The sequence below is a fragment of the Syngnathoides biaculeatus genome, chromosome 14, assembly GCF_019802595.1.
Source record: "Syngnathoides biaculeatus isolate LvHL_M chromosome 14, ASM1980259v1, whole genome shotgun sequence".
Lineage (NCBI taxonomy): Eukaryota > Metazoa > Chordata > Actinopteri > Syngnathiformes > Syngnathidae > Syngnathoides > Syngnathoides biaculeatus.
In genome coordinates, this window is record NC_084653.1 from 14,101,500 (window position 1) to 14,109,405 (window position 7,906).

Here is a 7,906-nt window from a genome sequence, read left to right on the forward strand (position 1 = left end):
CTGTTGGACAGGTGCATGCACAATGTCATGAGCTGTCATTGATGAGACCATCTGAGCAGCTGCAGTTGGTGCGAGTCTCAGAGTCCTGAACTCCTCCACGCATGCACGAGCACGGGCCATCATCTCCCTCGACAGTGCCTCGGGGCGGTCACCGGACCCCGTGCTACCTTTCTCGACTCATCTCATCGGCGTGTTTACCCGCTTCGCCGTCTGACACCGAGCATCTGTCCTCATGTCTGTGTCCTTTTCAAATCTCCTTCCTTTTACTGTAATACAGCAAGATGACACAAATTTCTCGTGTTTATTGGCTATACAAGATGCTGCATTTGCTCCCCCACCAAAGCCCCACAGCCCTCCCTCACATTCATTCTTCTTGTTATGAGACACAATTCGAATCAATGCGTATGACTCCATGGGATTTTCCACTGCTGGCCCACACAGCAGGTCACGTGTTTTGTAACGCAACACGGCTTCACCAGTGACTGTCAGATGCCTCACAAACATAACAGCACGGGCTGGATTAAAATTTACCAGAACAAAAATCTCTCCCAATAAAAAAAAATGGAGAGAATTTGTTTTTCTTTTTTTTTTTTTTTTTAAGTTGTTTATCCTACGACACGTGAGTGACAGCTTGTGCATTCTGGGACCTAATAAGAATGAGGCAGTGGATGGCAAACAATATGGCCATGAGGTGGTTGGAAAGACTTCCATTGTGACTGAGACTGTGCGTCACTGTATCTGTGAATGAGTCCCTCCCAGCGGTGGTCACTTTCATTGATTGCGTGGCTGCTAGCTCCTCGGTGATTTGAAACTCTGCAGTTGACCCACGGAAGAAGATGAGCAGCTGGGCAGTGGCACACGCAACGCAGCTCTCATCCAACGTCAGAGAAAAATAAAGTCGGGGTTCTGTTCTTCATCTGAAGCGCCACGTTTTCAGCGATGTCCTCAACCCGCTCCGTTACAGTGCGTCGAAAGAGCGGCACGTCCTCGAATGCTCCCCCTTTCTCCGGGCATATCAGCGCAAAAGGTTCTAAGACGTACTCTCCATCATAAAAAGCCCTACTTTTTTGTTGACTTTTGGGTTTTGTTAGCAACGTATCAGACTGCTTTGCGCGCTCTTCATCAGACAGATTTGTGAATTAATCCTTGTATTTAGTGATGTAGTAGCGACTCCAATTGTAGTCTTTTAACGCAGCGACCTATGTACCACAAATTAAACATATGATACATTTGACCTCTGTAAAGAAGTACTTGGCAGTCCATGTCTTGTTGAAAACACAGCATTCGTTATCAACTTGTCTTTTCTTGGTGTCATCTGACATCTTGAGGGTAACCTAGCTAGCATCACTTGTTGCCGTTTACTTACAGCACGGCTTGCATGTGCATCCACACGGAAGTAAATATGAATGTAATGTCTTAAAAAATGAAACCAACACAATTGTATTGCATGCACGACATCCCCATTTCTTTACATTTATTTTCTAATTTATGATTAGCCTCACAGAGCCTGATTACAGTCAGCCATTGGGCCATAGAATTCCCGGGTCTGCTCTAACCAAGAGGCTACTGTGCCCCCCTGGCGCAACATAAATTTTTGAAATTGAAACAAAATGTAAACGTGGTGACACAGCTGTAAAGTGTTGGCCTTACTCACAGTTCTGAGGACCCGGGTTCAATCCCAGCCCCACCTGTATGGAATTTGGATGTTGTACCCGTGCCTGTGTGGGTATTCTCCGGGCACCCCGGTTTACTCCCACATTCCAAAAACATACAACATTAATTGGACACTCTAAATTGTGGCAAGGTGTGATTGTGAGTGCGGCTGTTATCTGTCTCTATGTGCCCTGCGATTGGCTGGCAACCAGTTCCGGGTGTATGCTGCCTCCTGCCTGATGACACCTGGGATAGTCTCCAGCACTCCCACGACCCTTGTGAGGATAAGCAGCTAAGAAAATGGATGGATGGAAGCATGGATGTCAACAATTAGCCTAATTCAATAACACAAATCATAAATGCACACGTGATACAGAGGAGATGACATAAGATGACAGGACTGTACCATGTTTTATTCTGGGGTGAGAGGAACTCTTTCATCATGATTAAAGTAGTAAAAGCTATTTAAAAAAAATTAAAACTAGCTTTGAAGTTCAAAAACGTTCAGGAAAAGCCTACCAAAACATCTAAACTTCATTTGGGTGAATGTGAGGCTCATCAAGTGGTGGCAAGTGAGTTCTGACTCCCACTTAACATGAGATGAAATGTGATTATTTCTGATGACAACCACATCTCAATGATAAGGGGATGAGCAGACTTTTTCAATCACATTATTTCTGTTGTTTATTTTTACATCTTTCCTCCCAAATTATTTCAAATGAGTTCTGCAGGTCAAAGGTCACATTAAGGGTGGTAAACGTTTTGAAATGATTAATCTTGGTTTTATTATTTATGTCACAAAAATCATACAAATAAAAAGATGTGTGGAGATATACTGTACCTATAGTGTATTGGAAAAAAAAGTTGTTTATCTATAAGTTTAAAATTAAATACATTGATTTTGAAAATAATATGAAGGTCTTTACAGATCATCGTCTTTTTTTTTCTATTCCTGGCAAAGCTCAGTTGCTGTTACTGTATACAAAATATTATAGCAGGGGCAAAATTGCCTTTTTTCACTCTGAGTAGCTCTGCAGCAACGATGTCACTTCGGGTTATTTTTACACCGTGGATGTGACGTGACGGGAGCACGGCGGCTCCAATCGGGAGAAAGTGAGATTGAATCGGGTGAAAGTACACATCACAACACCTTTCATCTTGGCCGGCCACACATCATAACCCAACAGCACCCGGGGAGAACTACCCCACCCTCCCGTGTTGTTGTCGGAGGTGCCAAAAGTACACACGTTTTGCATTAAAGTAGAAGTACAGGTAGAATACATTACTTATCGAGATTGATAGCGTTTGTGGAACAACAATGAAATATCACACTCGAACTGAACATAACAACTGCTCTCACACTTGCGTTGCAGACATGACCAAACTCTGAAAACGACTATGCTGCGATATTTTCATAACTAACTATGGATTGATAACTGGATGGTGTGAAAAAAGATTTAAAACAAATTACAGAAATTGGAGAATATTTTGCTACAGAGAGTCTGAAATCAGAGGATTTGAACCATTTAAGTTTAAAAATGTCTCATAACAATAAATCCATCCATCCATTTTCTTTGCCGCATATCCTCACGAGGGTCGCGGGGAGTGCTGGAGCCTATCCCAGCTGTCAACAGGCAGGAGGCGGGGTATACCCTGAAAGGGTTGCCAGTCAATCGCAGGGCACATCGAGACAAACAGCTGCACTCACAATCACAACTAGGGGCAAATTAGTAGCTCTTATTAGGAGTAGTAAATGGGAGCCGAGGCACAATTTGTCAAAGCACGGCCTATCAAACAAGACGGCAGCCATGTCGATATCGTAGCGCTCGTGCCATTCACATCGAGAGTGAGCTGGAAAGCCTTCATTGTGCCGATTATCAATGCGGCAAGTGTCCAATTAATGTTGCATGTTTTTGGGATTTGGGAGGAAACCGCAGTGCCTGGAGAAAACCCACGCAGTGATGGGGAGAATATTGATACACCGCACAGGCGGGGCCGGGATCGAACACGAGTCCTCAGAACTGTGGGGCCAACGCTTTACCAGCTGATCCACTGTTCCGCCTTAACAATAAATCATTTGTCAAAAAAACTAGACTAGAGTCTAGAACTAGAACTAGAATCTGCCAATCATGTTCTCAATCTCTGTTGACTTTCTATCTCTCTGTCTCTCTTTTTTTCTGTCGTTTTTATGTGGTGTAGCTGTCCCTGGGTGTTGAAGAAAAGGAGACTGTTTTGACAAAATAAAGAGTATAAAGTACTGGTATGCTTCCAAATGAAGGAAGTAAAAGATGTAAAAAAGACATCAGAAAAATAGGTAAGTACAGACAATATATAACGATACAGGCATTTTTCTTTCCCTGTGCAAGATAAAACTTACTTCCTGAGTCACTTACAATATTTGTGAAACTTTTTCCCTTTGTTTAGATAACTTTATCATACTGTGGCAAGACAACACACCAGAAAGAGCCACAACGAATCTGATTAACTGATTAAATCATTACGTTCATATTAATTATGTTCATGTATTATAGAGTGCTATTTTCCATTGCAAAAATAGGACATATTAACACGTTAATGGGGAAAGACAGTTTGAGATACGATTGATTTATCTTCGGAGCGTAATCATGGAAAGTATTAAACTCATCTCTCAAGGCGCTACTACAATTGTACGTCGCTATTCCACCCCACTGGTCGTTGCGTACGTATTCTTATGTAGCGATGCCATGTGACAGGGAAGTGACAGCAGTCGCCCCTGGAGCAGCCATGCGGTTGGCATTAGGAAGGGGTCAGGAGGTTATTGAACTCCCAAGAAATCCCGCTGGAAGCAACGCACACCAGCGCTCGTGCACACACACACACAAAAGCTGTCAAAATGCCGACGAGGACACAAACTCAGGGAGAGTGTGACAAGCTGTCTGCGCGTCACTGTGCTGGTCACCTGCTGATGCAGCGATGACATTTTAAGATATAATGAGAACCCACTAGGCCATTTCTAGAGGGAGCTGCTTTTGACAGCGAATGGTTTAAACGTCAAGGAAAGAACAGTGTAAAAAGCAAAGTACAGTCAGGTCTGAGGCGGTCCATCCAACTAAAAGTGTTCATCGGCTTTCCGGTGTATTATTTGTCCCCTGTCACGCCGGTTCAAATGAAAAAAAAATTAAATCAGACAAAGATCAAGAGTTTCACGTTTCACAATCACCACTAATATCACCTAGAATCGCAAAGGATTTTTTTTGAAATTATTTCAAGAAGGGAGATAAAAGTAAACAACTGAGAATGTGGTGGCAAAAGTCTACACACCCTCTCATAACTGGGGATATGCCATATGTTCACAATCATCCAACGGTATTGAAACTCGTGTTAAGTGGGAGTCAGAGACCCCCCCTACCCCCCCACGCTATAAAATACCTCAAATTAATCCAGATAAAGTTCTCGTAGGCTTTTTTGTGAAAACTGACTTTTTTAGAGTGGATTCAATTCTTCAATTTATTTGGCACGTCCTCCCCTCTGTTACATGACACGTTGTTTTTCCTTCCATTATCGGGCATATTCCTAATTATATCATTAAATGACATTGTGACTGTATAACATATTCAAAATGTCTTCTTTATTACTATATATTTTGAGCGTTATCCGTTTTGACAATTGATAATAAATGTCCTGTCATTCTTTCACCTTATAATGTTATGGCTTTTTCTAAAGTGTGCCAAAGTACACTAAAAAAATGGAAATGATAAAATAATGTAATTCTTGCGTACAGGTGATATCAAAATTACAAAGGTCAAACTTGACCCACGTCTCTTTTAATGAATTTTAGAATTACCAGTTTGTTAGATTAAGAAACCGGTAATGGTCTTTGTCAGAATCATCTTGAAACTGAAATTGTAATAGCATTAACGTGTGTGCGTATTGTTTTCTTCTTTCTTCCCTTTCTTTTCCTCTAAAGCACATTATTAACATCAACTCCACAAAATACATTCGGCGGTTCTGTCATCAAGGCTTGACGGAAAGCCGTAGGCAGAAGGGAGCGTAAATTGGACTGCAATAATAAGGATAGATTAATAAGGATAGAGTGTGTGTGTGTGTGTGGGGGGGGGGGTGTATAGTGAAGAGTGATGATGTCGACTGAGCTTCTGAGACAAGAGGTCGACGGTCAGGGATGGTGACAAGTAGCAAGCCATACTTGCACTCTTACACAATTTTTGTATTACATCTTTCTATATTACTCAAACGCTAATAACATATTGGTTTGTAACCAATAATAAGATTGAGCCTTTTTTTTTAAGTTGTCTTTAACGGCTTCTCATGTACATTGCTGCCTATGGGATCATCCTCTCCTCAATAAATACTCCTTTGTGGCCATCTTGTTATGGAAGTCTAAGCAAGAGATAGAGTATGAGAGTGAAAGAGAGAGAGAGAGACTTCATAAGTGCAGATGAAATCTCTTACCAGAGAAGAAATAGCAATTGCATGGCATTTTTTTTTTCTATTAAAAGCATAGCTCACTATTAATGAGGATTGTAGACTCCCAAGTGACTTGCATAAGCACAGTAAATCCTGCGCAAAGACTCAGCAATCGACAAAACAAATGTTTCCCTCATTCTGGTTCGTAGATGATCATGTAAGCGGAACTCCCGTTTGAGTTCTCATTTCAAATATTTTATAGGTTTATTGGAAAGAGGAAATGGATATAAATTAACATGATGTAAAATCCAAACGTATACAAATTTACCCATTCCTAAATAAGCAGCTTTTGCTTGCAAACAAACCTCGCGGGCGCCTTTATATGGTCCACGCGGGCTACCATTCGCCCGCGGGCACCGCGTTGGTGACCGCTGAGTTAGTATGTTCTCCCTGTGTCTGCGTGGGTTTTCTCCGGGCACTCCGGTTTCCTCCCACATCCCAAAAACATGCATGGTAGGTTAATTGAAGACTCCGAATTGCCAATAGGCGTGGATGTCAGTGCGAATGGTTGTATGTTTCTGTGTGCCCCGTGATTGGCTGGCAACCAGCTCAGGGTGTCCCCTGCGTCTCTACTAAAGATAGCTGGGATGGGTTCCAGTACTCCTGCGACCCTTGTGAGGATAAACGGCTCAGAAAATGGATGGATGAAAATATTATATTTTTACATATATTTTTTTTTTAAACTCGCATTTTGGGTGAACTGGAATGGAGTAATGTGTTTTCTCTTCATTTCAGTAGGGACAAATTCATAGGTACGAGTTTCGCCGCTTCCTTATTGCCAGTTCCTTATTTGGCCACTTCTAAAAATATAGTTAGCCATCAAATTATGTCCGCAACCCGAAAAAAATACATCTTTCCTGACCTGTTTTCTGTTACAAGGGCTACAATGTCTCTGCCGTCTGGCCCCACGCATCTTTCAAAGCGAGGCAGCGATGAACTGGATGGAATTGTCCACGTCGACGAATTACAATCACAATCACAATGGGCATTATTTACTGTGTTCAAGGTAGAATTGACTGTAACCTCAATGACTTCTCAGTCTCTGTTGTATGAGCAAAGCCCACTCGCAGATATGACACGGTCACATTTCTTTTTTTCCTTTTTCTTTTTTCAAAACAGGGATGCTATAAAAAGCAGGAACCGCAGAATGAGCTTTCCTCGAAGGATGTGAGGTGACCTGCCGCGTGGTTTGACAACTGTCACATCACATTAGCCTTTGAATGCAGCACGGCTCTAATGGCAGGTGGGGCAGACTGATGTGAAGGTGAACGCCTCTTCAAGATGCAGAACCTACTTCACACTGGAGTTATTCAGAAAACAATGATGTGCTACCATGAGTATTGTTTTTGCACCATTCACGTTATTTACATGTCTTCACATCTACATAAAACATATACGAGGTATCTCTCACAAGAAAAACTTGCATGTCACAAATGCCAAATGCTTGCCTCAAGTTATTTTTGCCACTCCCAGTTGAAGTTTACTTTAACACTGAACCTAAAAAAAAGGAAGACACATTGTGTATTGAATCACACAACATAAGCTTTTCTGAAAAAAAGTCAGCTGGCTTAATGGAAACACACAAAAAAAGTCACAGACAGGCTAAAAAAAAATAGCATCAGCTGTGTGGTAATTCTACAGCTTTAAACAACTTATATTTGTACAGTAACACACTTGCAGGTAGCGCGTACAACAATACACATAATATATTCTTTATCCTCTGCATACAATGATTAATATTACTATAGCTCAATCTTTTTTACTGTTATCATCTACGTGCAGTATCTCT

At 41.7% G+C, this 7,906-nt stretch overlaps 1 long non-coding RNA gene across 1 annotated transcript; it reads left to right on the plus strand.

Annotated features, from left to right (window-relative positions):
* Positions 1–659: 659 nt before the first annotated feature.
* LOC133512396 (uncharacterized) lies at positions 660–7,107 on the plus strand. Its single transcript, XR_009798178.1, has 3 exons — positions 660–1,027; positions 3,853–3,967; positions 6,997–7,107. It is a non-coding gene; the product is annotated as an uncharacterized LOC133512396 (long non-coding RNA).
* The last annotated feature ends 799 nt before the right edge of the window (positions 7,108–7,906 follow it).